Source organism: Carassius gibelio, chromosome A3 (assembly GCF_023724105.1).
Source record: "Carassius gibelio isolate Cgi1373 ecotype wild population from Czech Republic chromosome A3, carGib1.2-hapl.c, whole genome shotgun sequence".
NCBI classification, from domain to species: Eukaryota; Metazoa; Chordata; class Actinopteri; order Cypriniformes; family Cyprinidae; genus Carassius; species Carassius gibelio.
The window spans coordinates 32398840-32418560 of record NC_068373.1 but is presented as its reverse complement, the minus strand read 5'-3'; positions in this window follow the sequence as shown (position 1 = coordinate 32418560).

Here is a 19721-nt window from a genome sequence, read left to right as displayed (position 1 = left end):
GCTGGCTGCATCCGAAAACTTAGGCAGGTGAGGTGTCTTGCTGCCTTGAATCATGAAACTGAAATCGGACAGGCTTCTGAGGCGGAGTTATGGTTTAAAGATCTACAGTAAAATATAGAGAACTTTGGTGATAACTAAGTGGATATGTCATTACTGCAATACTAATTTATAGTTAGAAATTACATAAAAAGTGGAAAACGTTGTTCAGAAACATACATTTAAACACAAACTGACCACCGACCGAAGCTTTCAGACGCCATCTTTATTTTTCGCCTCATCTCTGACTGCATCCGAAAACTTAGGCAGCTGACTTGCTGCCTAATCAGGCAATGACTTTGCAGGCAGCGTTTTTGCACGGAGGCACTTCATGAAACGGATTTCGGACAGGCTTCTGGGGCGGAGTAATGGTTTAACGATCTACAGCAAAATATAGAGAGCTTTGGTGATAACTAAATGGATATTTCATTACTGCAATATTAACTTCTCGCTAGAAATGACATAAAAAGTGGAAAACGTTGTTCGGAAACATACATTTACACACAAACTGACCACCGACCGCAACTTTCAGACGCCATCTTTATTTTTTGGCTTAACGGTCACAGAATGGAACGCACAGGATTGTGGGATATCAAAGGCAGCGAAGGATACATCTATGCTGCCTTCAAAAACCGACCAGATGAAGGCATCTCAGGAGACAGGAAATGAATCTGACATTGATTTCGGACGTGCCTTGATGTCTTCCTACCTTGGAATGCGTCCTCCGAAGGCAGCATTTTCCAGTTTTAAGATGCAGCCGCTGTGTTCGTTTATAACAGGTAGTGTGTTCTGATGTAAAATTAACGGTCGGGACGCGCTACAACCATAATACTAAAAATAATAAATACATAATTATGAACGTGTTTATTTTTGTTCTCAGTACCTTATTTTAATAGAATTTAATGATTATGAACATAAAAGCATTACAAAAAAATAAAAATAAAAAATATGCATCGATGTAACCACAAAGCTGACGCGGAGATATGTATAACTGCAATATAAAGTAATTTTGAGTATTATTGCTATTAGTATTATTTTCTAAAATTAGGTAAATGTAATATAAAAGTACATATGGCAATGTTTTTGCAACAGCTCCAAGTCTCACGCGCAGTGTAGGCTATATGTCACTTTCCGAATCCTTTCACTTATTTATTTGTTCACTCCTTCCTGATATAGTGAACTCAACTGCGATACACTATATAGGCAGGGGCGGATCTAGAAAAATATTGATGGGGTGGCGAGAAGGGGGCAGGAATTTTTGAGGGGTGGCAACATATGGCAGACGTATATATACTGAATTTAGTCAGAGTTGTCACAGATTGATGATAAATATATGTGCACAGTGGGGCGGAGTGGGGGGGTGGCTAATTGGGCTTAAGCCCCGAATGTTTTGTCAAAAGCCCCTAATCTTTTAGGTTTTTAAAAATAATTTCAACTTTGTTTAATTTCCTCTCAGTCTTTCTGACTGGAGCGGCAAAAAATGAAACAAAAGCACATACCGTGCGTGGTGGCGGACGGTAATGCATCGCGCATCACTCAGCTTGTTTGCCAACTGGCAATAAAAACTAACGAAGAAGAATATAAATCTTCTTCGTCGTTGTCATCAGGGGCTGGCGGGCTATTGTTACTATAGTTACTACTATTGTTACTGGCGGACTACTGTTTTTCACCGGCTAACCGGCTGAAGTTATGGACATAACAAAGTTTTTTATACGGAACACTAACAATAAACCTCACCGGCCAGAGAGAGATTCAGAAGCAGCGTCAGACGAACCGCGGACAAGTGTTACATGTTTGTGAATCCGTGACTGTATTGCTGGCTATCTATTATCTCAAACAGCATCCAAAATAGTGCATTTAGCTGACGTATGGGGGGAAAAAATCTCCCCGGGGGAGTTTGCCCCTGGACCCCTCTAGGTTTGGGCTAAGCCCCGAATGTTTACATTGTCTGCCTCCGCCCCAAAAGGACACAGGCTATCATTTACAAACTTAATCTCATGCAACCAATGTCTTGCATTTGAAACAGTTCATATAAGGAATAAGTGACCATACCCCATAAGCACCACCTGTCAGGACACGCACACACAAACAGGTAGATCCAATTGCAGTGTTTATTGGGTTATCCAAAATCGAAATCCAGACAGGCAAAAGGTCAAAGTGAGACCTCTAGTGGACACCCAGGGAACACAAACCACACTGTGACACCACCACACTCACTAATGCATACAGTATGCATCGACATGTCATTAAGAGCATTATAAAAGATTCATTGTTATCAATATGTCAATTTATTATAAGAAACACAAGATTTTAACAGTCAATGACATTTCCAGCTGGGGAGACTCAACTGATTTTCTTCTGTTTAGTGATAATCATCATCTAACTCAACCAGTCAAGAGCTACATTTAGCCTTAGATGTTATATGAATATGGTCCTGAAGCATAGCTTTTATTAGCTGACAATAATAATAAATAAATAAGCATTATCGGCACAAATACAAATGTACTTTTAGAAATTGTTTTTGAAAAATATGGTGTTATTGTTTTGGCAAGCTTAAATTAAAACTTCTATGAAAACTTGTGTGATATTCCTTTAAAATAATGTTTCAGTATATCTTTTTTTAAGTATATTTTACTAAGCAATTTCTTACATAATTTCTTTGAGTTAGACCAAACTTTTATTTTGGTGAGTTGTAGACAGAGTTTCTGTGTTTTTTAATTAACTATTATTATTAGCTATTAGGCCTTCTTGAAGTATAGCATACTCTACTGTGCAATAGTACTATATTTCTGTTGCATTTCTTCAAGTTATACCGAGTTTTTAATCTGAGAGGTTGTCGTAAAGACTTTGCCGTTTCTGTCAGTCTGTGTATACGATACGAAAGAATGACGATAGTTTTATCAAATTAAATGTTGAAATCCTCTCATAGCGCTGACGTGCACATGTGTAACCTACATCATGTGTTAATATAGTGAAGAGCTGAAAACACCACGCGTGTGTGTGTATGCGTGTATGTGCGTGTGTGTGTGTGTGTGTAGTAGAGCACACATTCCTGTGTCATGAGCAGGATTGTATTGTTGTGCCCCCTTCCTCAAATATGATGATAAAAAAACACCTACTATAGGGTGAAAATAGAACTTTAATCAAATAAAAAACTAAATGAATAAATTGTATTATTTACTAATCACAATTGTAGCTCTCGACATTTACCTGTGGCTATAACTTTATTATGACTCTAATTTATTTTGTAGTCTCAAGCATTCAGAAATCATGCAAAAGGAAACTAAGCAGTTTTACTATGATAAAACCATGGTTTATTTTTGTAAGGGTTGTGATATACATGTTTTTTGTTGAAGAAATTATAAAGCCTGTGTTATCTATAGCAAAAAGGTGTCCAAAAATGAAAGATGAAGTGAATATTTGAATGAAATGTTTGGTCAGTATCCTAAACAAGGATTTGATCGTCCTGTAAGTGTAACAGCAGCAATCACATGACATTTGTAATAACATCTACATAACATTGTTTATATTTGCCTACATTATGTATTGTAACGGTGTTATTATTAACCAATCATTATTGCCTCATTATTTTTTTAAATAATGCATTTTAATTTTATATAATTTCATTTTAAAGGCTACTGATGGCTTAGGTCTGTTTTTATAGCATATATATATATATATATATATATTACAGTATATTAATACTTTGTAAATTATTATTTGAAGTCAATATTTTGAATCAATTAGAGAGTTCGGAGTGGGTTCGCGAATCATTTGAGTCAGTTCAGGAGTTCAAAGCGGGTTCGCGAATCATTTGAGTCAGTCTGGGGATTGCAAATCATTTGAGTCAGTCTGGGGATTGCAAATCATTTGAATCATTTCGGGAGTTCGGAGCGGGATCACGAATCACGAAAGATTCGCGCTCGTAAATTTTCAAATTGGCCATAACCTTTAATGGCAAGGCTTTTGGCAATGCTTTCTTTTAGGGTGGCATTTGCCACCCTATGCCACCCCTGTAGATCCGCCCCTGTATAGAGTGTGTACTGAATTGAGTCATCCAATGTTTTCCATTAAACGTTTTATTATGTCCCAAAACTGTACCTTTATCAGAAAGCTATTTCGTCCAAGTTAAAACTGAACGGCTCCATTGTGAACTTGTGGAGCTGTATGATCCACTTCAAGCTGTATAGTGAAGTGCTTGTCCGATTTTAGCTGGTTTTGCGAAAGCACACAAAAACACTAAAACATACTTTTTTTTCCCCCACCCCAAATGTTTGATTATTTTCCACCACAGTGACCCTTTAGGGATTCCGTAGAAACAATTTAGATGTGCACAATTTCAAGATCATTTTAGATTTATAAATTACACATCTGAAGGAGAGAGATGTACGCACATATGTTTTTGTACGTGTTCATTCTCTGAATGACTTGGAAAGTGTTTGTATGTAAACTGGCTGGAGATTTGATCGTGTTTCTGCTGATGAAGGGGTTTACAGTGGCACTTTTCCCAGATCCAGTTTCTCCCAGTAAAACAGTCTTTCCTGCAGGAATCAGATCAATCTCATCTGGATCTTCTGTTGGAGACTCTCCTGAAACTACAACAGAAAGATCAAATCACAATATGATCAGTATGCTGTTCATTTATTGGCTGTGGCATGCATCAAGTCAATCATGTTATCATTTTAAACACTACAACATGTGTTCTTCGTTTAGTTTAGGGCTTTTGAATTTGACAGATGAGGTTATGTAAAATGTATAATTAATTACTATTTAAATAAATTATCTATTTAATTATTTATAGAAAAAATAAATAACACTGGTGTCTTCTCTCGAATAGCTCTCGCGGTACTTTGATGTCAAACACGAGTTGATTTGGTGTAATCAGGTGAATCAATGATTCGGTGATCAAACAGAGAGACATTTAGTCTAGTGAACAAATGATCCAACCAATGACCTTATACATTTAAAAATCATTAGGATATTTTTACTGGCAGTTTTAGTTTCTTATTTAGAGTAGCCTATTATTTCATTAAAAACGAATTTAATAATTACATAGATAAAAAAAATTCTGAAAGCAAAAATAAAAATCTATATTGATAAAACTAATAAAACGGATAGTTCAACCAATAATTAAATAAAACTAATAAAACCCGCCGTTAGATTTTAAGGATTATTATTGACGCTTTCCCTAGACAGCAGTGTATTTAACAGACACACAAACATCAGTGTTTTTGGGCGATACGTCCTAAAAAAAATCCCCATTTTTTTTTCAAAAATAAAAAAGATTTACGATTTAAATTGATTTTTGACCCCTACTTAAAATCAATATTAAAATGACAAAGAAATTGTTCAAAAAAAGGTTTAATATAATTCTTAATCATTTAACAGTCAAATTTAAAACTCATGTATTTACATGTATTTATTTTTATTTTTTATATACATTATTTGTAGACACTTATTTTCCCTACCAAATGCAAAACTAATAACATTGTCAGCATTACACACACTGGTTATTGCCATCATTATATCCTTCTGATCTAGCCTAAATATGTTTAACGTGTGAATTCTTTCTGAATATGCAGTTATATTACAGGCTGTTGTCGTGTATTGTACTCGTGATGGTGGGACACTGGGACTTTATTATACTCGCTTCAGTCAGAATCACTCCGCTCCGCTCATCCTCTGCTCGGCAGCGTGTCTCAAACCAGAACTACGGGAGCATCGGAGGATGAAAACGATTTTCATTCAATACAAAATGATGTTAAACATTTGAATTTATCGATAAAACTGGGCGCTGGGCGATAAATCGGACGATAAATCGATTATATATATGCGATATAGCTACTGTAATCGATATGCAAGAACGAGATGGGGCTCCTCCCACCAGCAGTGATGTCATGTACATGTTGTGTCATGAAAAGTTATTGTGCACCTGCTGCAAGTAGATCTCCGATGACAATTTACGTCACGCATTGCATAGCGGACACTAGCGGACTCGTGCACGCGGTGTTTAACAGGCTGGCACTGCCTCAGGTGAGCTGGGGGTTTATACAGGCCGATTTAAATAAAACATCTTTGAGAAGCATTTCTGTTTTTCACTGTGTGTGTACTTTCTTCTGCACTGAAGCTCCTGTCACCAAGTCAAATTCCTCTTGTGTTCATGGCTCCTTCTGATTCTGTTTCCCTGTTTATCATATTTTTGTGCTAGGAAGTGGTGTTAAAACTGTTCTGTGCATCAGAGTGAAGAGTGATCAGGTGAAGAGGTTCACTGCTCCGGGTCGGGTGTGTGTTCACGGTGTGTGTGTGTGTGTGTGTGTGTGTGTGGGTGGGTGTGTGTGTGGTCATCATACTTGGCAAATGTCAGGACTTTCAATCTCAGTCATAAGAATCATTTTTTTACTTTCCAAGGCAGTTTAATCTGACACAATCACTCGTGACTCACCTGAGCTTTCTTTCCACAGCATGAAACAAATCATGATGAGTAGAGCAATGATATAAGAGCAAATAGCCCGCACATCTGATCTATAAAAGCAATGTAACAATACAATTATCAGATGAACTGAATTAATAAACCAACAAAACCTGATCTATTTCAAATGATAAAACCGTATACTTTAGTTTTTTTAAGTATTTGGACTGCGTGTGTCTTTTATTTGACACAAGCTGCCATGAAGTGGATCATCAGCTGAACTCACATGAGTTTGGGGTTTGTGTGGATCTGCTGATGGGCTCTGTCTCGTTCCTCACTGAAACACACAGGCACAGATGAAATTAACCTTCTGTCATCATCATATCCTTCAAACCTCTGAGACTTTCACTGTGTATGAGACATTTCTCAAAGCATCTTCTTTTGTGTTTGACAGAAGGACATTTTGAGGATCATCTGTGCATCATGAACATCATCACACTGAGAGCTGAAGTGTTTCTCTCACCTCTGAACACGGTCTTCAGTCTGAACTGTGATGAAAGACAGGAGCATCAGAGCAGCGTTTATTCAATATGAAAACAGATAAACGTGATGTTGAGAGAGAAATCATTTACTCCTGCAGCGTGACAGATGATCTCATGATTCAGATTCACACACTGAGACGTGACGAGACGGTCAGAAGAGACAGACATCACAGGATCAATCAGTGTTTGAGGATCTGATGGATCTGCTATCAGACGATCATCCTGGAGAAATCAAACACATGAGGATCAGAGAGTGTGTGTGTGTGTGTGAGAGAGAGGGAGAGAGAGAGTGTGTGTGTGTGTGTGTGTGTGAGAGAGAGAGAGAGGGAGAGAGAGAGAGAGTGTGTGTGTGTGTGTGTAATGGTGTAGTCTGAGGACAGAAACACACTCACCTGTGAATACCAGCTCTGATCACAGTCAGGATTGTGTGTTTTATTCAGTAAAACAGACAGAATCACGTACACAAACCCCACAGGAGTCTGAATCTCTGAACACGACACTGTGACGTTGAACATGATTCAAAGCTGGAAACAGAAGCGTGTTTTAGTTATATGTATTGTGCATTTAAAGAAATGAAAATGTCAAAAGCCTAATTTTCGATTATTTCTCATTTAAAAATACAAATAAAATCTTTTGATGAATAATTAGAGAGTTTTGATGGCAATACAACATTAGTTACTTATTTTCAGTGTATTTTCGTTTCACTCTTGTAACCATCTAATTTTCACAGACGTTATGGAAACCTTTCCGAATAAAGTCAAGATGGTGACTGTTACTGCATTAACTGCTCCTCGATCTGTTCTTCTTCTTTTCCTATCATCACATCCTGAACGGGAATTATATTCAAGCAAATTAAAATAAATATTTGAGCAGAGAAATAAAACGCCTCATTATTAATATAGTGTTATTATTGGGTATGTTTAGAGATGTGTGTAGGAAGGGCTTCATAGTTCCATATAAGCGGCATCTATTTAATAAAGTAAAATAAAATAAAAGAATAAAACATCCAGATATCACTGTGGCTGAATGACCACTTTGACTCACACGACTACGACAAGTGTGTGTGTGTGTGTGTGTGTGTTTTAACTCATCTCCGTGTGTTTCCAGAAGAATAAAGCGTGCTAATTGACATATGCAATGAAATCATGTTTTAAACTGTACAATATGCATGATAACTTAATTCAAATAAAATAAAGTGGTATGAGCTACATAAATCAATCATAAAAATATTTTTTGGAAAATACAGGGAAAAAAATATTAGCCTAAAGCAGTGGTTTTCAAACTGTGGTCCGCTTTCTGTTCATTTCCAGTCCAGTCTAGGGCTGTGCGATTAAAAGAAATCGTCCTAAAATCACGATTTTAGCGTGCGCAATTTCTAAATCACTTTAAAGCACGATTTTCCGCAGCCCTGACCTCCCGTAGTATGCTATCCGAGGCTCGAGCCAATCAGAATGCATTGCACCTAGCGCGAGAACAGAACAGCCCGGGCATATGCCTGTAACTCCAGGTTCACACTCTGTCTGTGATGCGCCTTTTATCCGAGCCCATGTTAACGGATCAGAGCGTTCACACTGCACGCGGTAAAAGGCTGGAAATATAAACGTGCGAAATGATTAATATCTAACACATGAGCACAGAGAGAATTGTGAGTGCACAGGACGCAGTTTAAGTGAGAGGAGACACGTTTTAAGTGCGCACACTCTCTCCGCGCAGAACAGTGTGTATCTGAGCAAGTACAACTGGTTTTGTGACAGAGCAAATGAAATCTGCTGCGAACAGAGAGATTCGAGCTCGTGCATTATTTTAATGAGCTTTCGCGTTATATTTATGCGCTCTCGCTGCTGACCGCATACTGTATACACACTGCAAACACCTGAGGCTCCGCTACTATTAATGAGCTCTGTCAGTGCCGCCAGAGGCCCTTCTTTCAATTTGAGGGCCCCGCGAATGAAGTCACGCACTTTTAATTGTTTTATGTTTTCAAATGTTTACAAATAGCATGAATGGTCACGTGTCAATTATAAAGCGTTTGTAATGCACAGACCCCATTAAACATGATACAAATCACAATGATGGGGAGCAAAATACACAACATATTTTATTAAAAGAATATCTCGGAATAATTCATACATGACAAATAGCTGAAAACGATAATAATAATAAACTGTCTAAATAAAAGCGGAAAAAAAGATTAGAAACATACACAGCAGCACCGCACTCTATTTAGCATAACTCCTCCCGCAAAAGGCTATTGGGTGAACTAGAATGCTGTAACGTATTCCTACAGATTCCACATATCTCTGTAAATTGCTTTCGAGAAAGTGTCTTAAATAAGTCTAAAGTCATATAACGTCATAAGTCTGGTTGCTATTTTTGATCGACGTATTTCTAATTTATGCAATGCACATTGATGCTATTTTAATTTGAAATTAAATGGCATCCAAACGATATCTTTCCGGAGCCGAAAAAAGAAAGGAGAAAAGCAGATGAAGAAAAGCAGGCTTAAAGTAAAGGTATGTTTCGCTAAACATAATACATTATTTATTAGTGTAGTATTAATACTTGATTTAATAAATGCGATGATGCCAATGATCACAGACATACTTGTGTGATATGTGAGAGAAAATTAGGCCACATTCAGCATGTTTCATTAAATAATCAATTAATTATCCATCCCACTAATTCATGCTAAAAAAGGTCTCCTCCTCTTTCCAAATTTAAATCTGATTAAATATTTTTATTTATTACATTTTGTCACATCTTTACTATAGTGATAATTTTGACTTATGTCTGTTCTAGAGACGTTACAACTTTTTTTTTGATTAAGCTCTTATTGGTTTTCTTTTGGAAATGTTTCAAATTAATCCTGAATGCATTTATGACTGTAAAAGCATATCGGTGTGTGTAACAATCCCAAAAGGGATCAAAGAAATCGCGGTAGGTTTTTTTTTTTTTTTTTTCATATCGCACAGACCTAGTCCATTCAATAAATACAGTTAACAATCTATAGCTTCTGAGTACTAAGTTATTAACCCAACAATAGCGGGGTCAGTTAATTTTTTTGCAGTGGGCGTGGCAAACATATGTGTGTGGTTGTGTGGGGTGCGAGCTGAAAAAGGTTGGGAACCACTGGCCTAAAGAATACATTTTTCAGCAGTGTATTGATTTCTCAGCCAAAGAATCAAGAGATCAAACCTGTCTCATAATATCAGGACCGCTGCTGGCCAAATTATATATTATTTACAAATGACATTTGCAGCTCTCGACAGTTACCTATAGATATGACTTTATTAGTACAGTTGTCGAATTGATTTAATAGTTTCAGGCATTTAGAAATCATGCAAAAAAAATTAACCAGTGATAAAACCATGGTTTATTTTTCTAAGGGTTGTTATATCCACATTCATTTTGTGGAAGAAATTATAGAGGTTGTGTCATCTATAGCAAAAAGCTGACCAAAAATGAAAGATTAAGTGAATATTTGAATTAAATGTTTGGCCAATAGCCTAAAAAAGGCTTTTTTTTTAACTATAACACCATTATTTTGGTGTTATTGTTAAAACCATGGCTAATCTTCGTTACGCAACCTGGGAAGTCAGAGAGAATATTAGATGTTGGAGGGTGAAATTATCTCGGACATTAAAACTCGTTTTTAACCTCAACAGCCAAAAACGTTTCACAGGATTATGAATGTGCCTGAAAGTGATACACTGCCTTCGTTTTAACCTTTAACAAATTATTTACAATTTATTTCAATAAATATGAAGTGTAAAAGGTGTGAATTTTAGCTGACACACAAATGAACACATTACAGTTGTTTATGACTGTAAGTGTTTCTCCTCAATTGCTATTGAGCTTTAAATTTGAGCCCATTCGTTGTGAAAAAGTAGCATAATTTACATATGATTTACAGTTTATTTGAACGAATATTAAAAATGTAATGATTTGAGATCGGAATGCGAGGAACTTCATCTGAACAAGAACACACGGCTGAAGATGAAACCATAAATGACTCTGAAGATGTAGATCTGCTCCAGTGATAAACCTCGTGCTGTGTTAGTACAGAGTGCTGGAGATTACAGACATAAAGATTTATTAAAACACCAAACTTCTGTGTACGGGCAGTTTCGCGCTATGAAACTACGTAAGCGGGACTTTTCGTTTATTGATGTAAATATAAATATATTCCATACCTCAAACACAGCCTTTCCCAAAAACAGAGCAGACAGCAGAATGAAACTCCTGACCTGAAACAGCTGAAGGAGCTTATTTAAAACCGACGAGACTCTGCTGTGATTGGTGGAACGACACGGAGAGGGCGGAGCCTCTAGAACGCAAAGGACCAATGAGTGACGACCTCTTGAGCGATTCTTTGGAACTGAGCCGCTTTTAGACTCGACAAAACGGTGCAAAACGTTTTAATACGGAAACGTGTTGAACACTGTTCTGACGACGCAAGGGTTGTTCTTTTAGAAGAATATTTAGAGCATAATGAAATCGGTATAAACACGTGTTTAATACTGCAAAACAGAGTCGAATCTGCTGTGTCCGAAACCGCTCCCTATCCACTATATAGTGCACTAAATGGGGTATTTTGTAGTGCTGTCCGAATTCTGAGTAAACTACTTAATTCCCTACATTTTTACACTACTGTTTACCCACAATTCATTCTGATTTCGAGTGTACAACCGATGTACACTCGCTGAAGCACTAGTTCCCAAAATCCAATGCGGAGTAGCGTCGAGCTGGAAGCGAGAGCGGGAGCGAGCGAGTTTGAATGAGAGATGAAGTTTACGTCATCATTTCTGTTTTAACGTTTCCTACATTATTTATATTGAAATATGTAGGCAATAACTCAGTTTAATATTTGACTAATTTACTGAGGTGGCGTCGTTGTTAACTTACAAAAATGATGATCATTTGGTAGATAATTATTATTATTTTTTTCGTTAATAACAGGCAGGGTTGGTTCTAGGGTGAGTGGAGATACGGGGCTTAGCCCAGAAAAATCCATGTATGTGACTTTTTATTTTAATCAATCAGAAAAATTTACATTGTTTAAAATATACAAAAACAAGAAAAAACAAAAACAAATTTAAAACATTTTATTTAAAGTTTACCCCTTGTATCCTGACACATATGCTGATGTTGTGTCTCTATCTCAACTTTTTTTTTTTTTTTGTCTCTGTCTTCTTTTATTTTCCAATCAAGCCTGACTGGCTACACTCGTCCTGGTCCTCTAAGACGTGTATCTGATACGCTGGACATCGGCAGTTGATCGTGTGTCCTGGGACTGTCTGAGCTTCTCCCTGTACAGACAGATACTAACACACATACACAGAAAACATATCAGATCTTCAAGGCCTGGTCCTAGGATTTTATCTGTATGGTTTGTTACACACACACTATGAAATCATCATCTTATAAGTACAGCATAACGCAGGATTCTTTAATGTCTCATAAGTGCACATAAGGTTACACATTTCAATCTTTTCATAACTTGATTAATAGTCAAACAAGAAATAATGTAACAATATAATTAATATCAGTAATGAATGATATGGCAACTGGGCATCTACTCCTTCAATACAAACTACCAAAACGAGTTTATCACCGGAAGTGGTCTAGTTCTTCTTTAGCCCATTTCTGAGAAATCCAGAGTGTTTTTCTTCATCAGCCCACGCAACAAATGCTTTTGATTTCCTTTTCTTTTATAAACTCAAACTGGTTTTATCAGGGCTGCTGCTGGCCAAACCTAAGCAGTGTTTTATATATAGGCTAGGCCTAAAGCCTGTTTTTCTCCACTGCAGAAGTGCTGCAGACACGTGATATGATATGATATGATATGATAGGATATGAATCTTCATGGTCTGTTGTTTGCTGCTTTTTTGGCATGTAAATGAATCCCCTAGAAACAAATCTTAGTATTTTAAGAGGTCACAGACATTGATCCTTTCCAATATAATTAAATTTCAGTTTAAAATAATGGTATCGGTTAACGGAATAATAACCAAAATGAACATCCCTTCTGGAGTGCATGATCTCAAAATGTTTATTGCTAAATAACACTTTATATGAACTGTATTCAATTTGAAATATTTTAGCTGGACCCTAAACTTAACAAAATAAGGGAAAAAATATCTAAATAAAGATTCCCACTTTACTTGAATTCACGTCTTCTGAAGCTCAAATCTTTTGAAGATATCGTTGAACATTTATTTCATCACAGCACTAGTATATTTCTGACTGGAGTACTACATTGTTCATCTCAGTTTTTAGTACTTATTTGAGACAAATCTACTATTATTTTAGTCTTCAGTCTGTTATTTAGCAGTTGATGTAGTTATTAAACTTTGCTAACTAACCAATGATGTAACTTCACACTTTCCACATCTATTAATCAACTATCTGTTATTCTAGACATCCGCGATGCAGTTTACAATATTAACTTTTACACACGTGAATGAGAAAAGAGTCAGTGTTTAATCTTCAGTTATAAAGCACTTTGGCTTTTGTTTAATATTTTTTAATATTATTTATTTGAAAACGTTAATTTTATTATTATATTGACAAAATGTTTTAGGTTGTCTTGTATATTAATTTGATCAGATAAGATTTTAAGCGGTCACGTGATCGTGAACCCCAGCTACGGGGCATGTTGTCACATCTCACCCCCTGTGGATTTACACAAGCGAGCAGATCCTCGTTTATTTCAGACTGTGGCAGCGCGGAATCATGGATCACATGATCAACATCTATAATAACAGCAAAACATACCGCTTTGTGACATCATGGGTCGTTATAATGAGAAAAGATGTCGTTTTAACGAGATAATTATTTTACATACTATTTGGCCAGTCGAAAAGAATGAGAAATTCACTCTCGGAAATGTGTTTAAGGACACTGAACAGCAATGTAATGTCACAAAAGGGATTTATAGTCTTTATATTTCCTGATGTAATGCACCTTGGATGGAATATGGAAATGATATGCAGATGAGGTTATACAGAATAAAACCAGGTGTCTATCATAGTTTGAGGATGGAGATGATGTACAATCTCTCACTGAGCTTTCTGCGCAGGTTATGGTCTTTACACGTGGCTACCCACACTTTTTGGATGAAATCTAAAAATTTAGGCCCTCGGTGAGAGCTACATCTGTTTGATGAGAGGAAATGATGTTTGGGTGTGTTTTATATGAATGACTAAACTCGTGAACGCGCTGCTCGCACAGAATTCCCCATACTCAGATCAGAACGGGTTTAAGAACAAATAATTGTGAATACACACCTGATGTTAATGAGGAGAATATTTGTCCTGTCAAGTTCTCCTGTGTGTACCCATGCGAAATGATCCACGAAATTATGAAAAAACAAAAAAAACAAACAAACACATTGTCCGTTTTTTTTTTTTTAGGGCCGGCGCTTACCTGTAGGCGGAGTAGGCAGTTGCCTAGGGCTTGCAGGCGGGGCCTCCAAATCATCCCTATATGCTTGTCCACCAATCAAGAGCAGCAAAATACTAGGCTGTTTGTCCATTGGATATAAAAATTGTCATTCAACTGTAGGAAAACCAATTAATATCCCCCTTTAAACTTGAGTCACGCCCACCCTCTGAATATTTGAATGAAGATATTACATACGGGTTTTATGAATGAGATCCAATCTACTAGTGCCACACATTGATCTGATGGCGCCGAAACGAACGCATCCTTCAGGGGCTGCTAAGCGTAAGGCTAAGTAGGCATGCAAAGAAAGTGCAGCTTGTCCTGCAGGTATCATCTATTTTGGAGTGATTGTAATGTATTGTAAAAAAAAATATATATATAATAAAACTGAGCCTGACGATCAGCGTCGTTTTGGGATAGAAAATTTTTACAGTTATTCTGAGTTCAAAAGAGCGCGATCACTGATGGACAATTCGCTTCTGACACTTTGAATCTGAGCGTACAATGTTCAATTTGGTTAGAAAATAGATAGTAGCTACGTTACGAAACCGTCCGAAAGAATCTGTTCGCGGAAATGGCAGAATTGGAAATGGAAAGAGGCGAATTCATGATGAACTGTTGATCTGAATCTTACAAAAGAGTCGGTTCTCCTCGATGGAATGGATTACAACCTGTGGAATCAAATCTTGATTCCTTACGCCTCTGAATCAAGGTCAGTCTAGTCAGGCGCTGACTGTCAAAATATTAAGTTAAAGAAAAAGTAAAGTTTGTCAGTCAAAAAGCAAGCGCACTATACTAGAGCAATGTTTATTATGTTTCAAAACAGCTACCTCAACTGTCTGTATATCTCCTAAAACGTTGAAATCTCCTTTTTCGTTTTCCAATCATAAATACTGTTGCCATATTTATTTAAAATGATTTTAAGCATATGAGCAAGCACAGCAGATTATAGTTAAAGAAACGAACTAGATTTTTATTTAGTAGTTTATTTCTATCACTTCCACTAGCAGCTGATTTGTGTATATTCATATTAAATGTATTTCTCTACAAAACATAATATGAAATATTTAGTCTATAAAAAATAAAACTGTTCATTATCCCAAATAAGGGGCTAGTGTGTTACTATAAAGAAATTACTGAACAAATTACTGAAAAAATTCTGGGCCAAAATTCAGAGCCCTGAGCCCGGACAGCTCGCCAAATACACATAATCTTTACTCTTTTTAATTTGATGTGTAAGTGTGAACTCGTGTATTCTAAAAGCTGGAGAGGAGGAGGGTGGCAGGGGGGCCTCCAAATGTCTAGAACAGGTGTCCTGACATTTTATCCTACCCCGTCAGATTTTCCTACCCGCGTTTACTGCGCACGCGCACATCAATATCACGTCCTTTGTCTCATGCTAAACAACGATATTTAATGTATCTGCCTTACTGTAAGGGTAGGTTTAGGGTTGGAGTAGGTGTAGACTTAAATAAAAACGCAATCTAATTGGTAGAAAATAATATGTATTGTTGTTTTTTTCTGTAGCTGTATCCCTTCTAGCTACAACCGCGAATATAACATAATTACTGTATTTGCAGTACTGTAAGGGTATGATTAGGGTTGTGGTAGGTGTAGACGTTAATAAACCATAACTTTACAGTAGAATTTTTCGTTGTGGAATTGTACTACCCACTGTTTTAGTGGGAGGTAGGAAAATCTGACAGCGTAGGACAACTCGACAGAACACCGGCCCACACTATCAGACTCTCTCTCTTACATTATTATAGTCCTAATGTCTCTAGCACACTCAAACATCTCTCTCTCTCTCGGCAAGAATTTCGTTTATTTGGAGATAGAACCACAATTTGATAAGTTTATTTATCCCCAATGTAATATAATTGTTAATTGAGCATTTGTAGCCTTGAAAATAGGAGCCAATTTGTGCTAGGTGTTAAAGTGCAAATGAAAATGAATCACATGTAAATGTGCACAAAATGATATATATTGCATTCTGGCATTTATGTGCTGCCTGCTCCCGCCCTATATTCACTTTTTTTGTACACGGAGATTCAAAAGAACATGATACATTTTCAGTATTTAATATAATGTCGGAACGAATGATTATTGTGCATGATTTAGTTTGTGTTCCTCATGAAATGCACCGAGCTCCGCTCTGCTTCTGTAGCGACTGATTTATTTTAACAACTACGAAAATATTCAACATTCATTGTTTACTTTTTTAGTTCGTGTTAATTGTTCTCTCTCTCTCTCTCTCTCTCTCTCTCTCTCTCTCTCTGACACACACACACACACACACACACACACAGCTAGACATGCTCGGGCTTGTTCAGTAATCTTCCTCATGTGTACAGGTTGTAGCAATGGGGACACATTTATTTTTAGCAAAACAGTTTCAGATCTCACTATCTTTGATCACAGGAAAGAGATTTCATTTAAGAAAGTAAAATTAACATGCTTAAAAAAATGAAGGGTTACCAACAGCATTCATCGGATGAGATGCATTTAATGAGACCGGGCTCACTGTGTGTGTGTGTGTGTGTGTGTGTGTGTGTGTGTGTGTGTGTGTGTGTGCGTGTGTGCGTGTGCGCGCGCCCATGTTGCCTAGTAACGATCGTGACGTAATTTACCCGGAAACAACACATTCTAATCTCTGATTGACTGATAGGTGTCATTTAAATCTGTTTAACTCCAGACAGAGATTGTTGCAGTATGATTGAGTTTAATTCAAAGGTTTCTTTATCGAATTAACAACATATTCCAACAACAAAATATTACTTTTAATTCTTTAAAAACGAATTACGTATCACATTAGAGTATCACAGTATATACCCTTGAGCATAACAGTGATCTAAGAGTGACATCAGAGCAGAAAGAGCGACATGGAGCGATTCAATCTCATTAAGTGAACAAACTGTCACGTTTACAACAATATAAAGCACTTACAGTAGACGCGAGTCCTGCTGTCACTTCTCATGTGCTCCAGGATTCGTTTCCAGATCTTTCAGTGAAATAATGACTAGTTTATCATCGCTCTGTTCTTCATCATCTCCTCATCTCAACAGACTCATGATGTGAATCAATGACCTCCTCCTCCTCCTCATCCTCCTGGATCCAGTAACGTTAGATCTGGACAGCTGTTTCTCATCCACATGTTTCTTCACACTCTTAAACCTCATGAGTCCTCTGTTCCTGAACTTAAACTTTCTTGTCTTCAGTGCAGTGTTTCAGATCTCCGGAATCTGTGTGAAGTTCAGAGTAGAATTAAAGCTGTTCGCTAAAATCTCGAGTCTCTCTATGAATGTTTATTATTCAGATATCAGGAAACAGATCACGTCACAATCGACGAGGAAGCACGAGAGCCAATGAGCTTTTGAGGCGCCAATTTTTAAATCTTTCTGAGTGACTAATCAGCAAAAACAAACGCCTGAACTTCCTGAAGTCTAATATTCGTGTATCACTGAGCGATGCAGAGTTTAATACACAATGGAAGAACTAATGCGGACAATTTTACAGTCTCCAAACACACTGAGTACAAGAACAGATCAATATAATAACTGTCTCAGAATAGCACTGTTAGATCCTCCCCTCAGTAATAACGGCTGTATTCTTAAAGGAGCAGTAATTAAATTGGCTGTATTCTTAAAGGAGCAGTTGATATGAAATATGAGCCTGTGATCGGGCTGCTGTTGCAGCTGAACTAGTAGTATACAGTAAATAATAAAAAAAAGAATAATAATTCTGTGAAAATTATACGTTCAAACATGTGAAAATATCTGTTCTCTTGTTTTATAGTGTATCAATAATGAACTTGTATATGACTTGGCTAAATATGAAAGCCATGAGCCACAACATGAGGGAAGAAATATATAAGTAAAGGTGTGATTGGTTTTAATTTAAAAAGTTTTAATTTAAGCTTGCCAAAACAATAACACCATATTTTTCTAAATCAGTTTCTAAAAGTACATTTATTATTATTGTCAGCTAATAAAAGCTATGCTTCAGGACCATATTCATATCACATCTAAGGCTAAATGTAGCTCTTGACTGGTTGAGTTAGATGATGATTAACACTAAACTGTAGAAAATCAGTTGAGTCTCCCCAGCTGGAAATGTCATTGGCTGTTAAAATCTTGTGTTTCTTATAATAAATTGATATATTGATAACACTGAATCTTTTATAATGCTCTTAATGACATGTGGATACTGTATGCATTAGTGAGTGTGTGGTGCTTATGGGGTATGGTCACTTATTCCTTATATGAACTGTTTCAAATGCAAGACACTGATTGCATGAGATTAAGTTTGTAAATTATAGTCTGTGTCCTTTTGTAGTGTGCACATATATTTATCATCAAACTGTGATAACTGTGACTAAATTCAGTATATATACGTCTGCCATATGTTGCCACCCCTCAAAAATTCCTGCCCCCTTCTCGCCACCCCATCAATATTTTTCTAGATCCGCCCCTGTATATCATCCACTTACACATTCACACACAGAGACAGAAATAACAGAATCAGGGTCTCAGGAATTGTTTTTTCACATCTCAATTTATTTGCAATAACTGGCAGTATTTTTATGAAGGTTGCATATATGCAGTTTTTCTGTTCAATAAAACCACCATAAGTTCCCAGTTATGCAGCTTTTGATTCTTTAGTCATATCAATGTAATCTTTACCCAGATACGGATCAATAATATGCAAGTCAAGTATTTTCATCTAGGAGCCTACTTTTGATGTTGTTTTCTCTCTGTAAATTGTCCATGAAGTAAACCAGTCTTGTTATTTCTGACCGAGTTTAAAGCTGTTTTGGACCCCATGACTGTCTTCTCATGCTTCTCTTGTGTTAATAGTCCACTCTCAAGTGATGGCCATCTTTGTATTAGAAACAATAAATAAATGGTTTATACCAGTCTGCATTTATTGAATGTTTCTTCTTCTATAAAATAAAGGTAAAAGTTTGTTTAAAGACCAATTCTCACTATTAACTAGCTTCTTATTATGCTGCATATTTCTATCATTTTAGCAGTTTATTAGTATTTATAAAGCGCATATTAATGTTTTATTCTGCTTGAGCATATTTTAGATATCTTAACGCGTGTCCATACCTAAAATGAACAACTACCTTACTATTAATCATTAAATTAGGAGTTTATTGAGGGAAAACTCTAAATATAAAGTGTTACTGAAATAATCATTATTGATAGACACAATTAATTTGTACCATTCCCAGATATTGCTCTGAATATTTGTAATAAATGACTGAGAACTGCACACATGTGGAT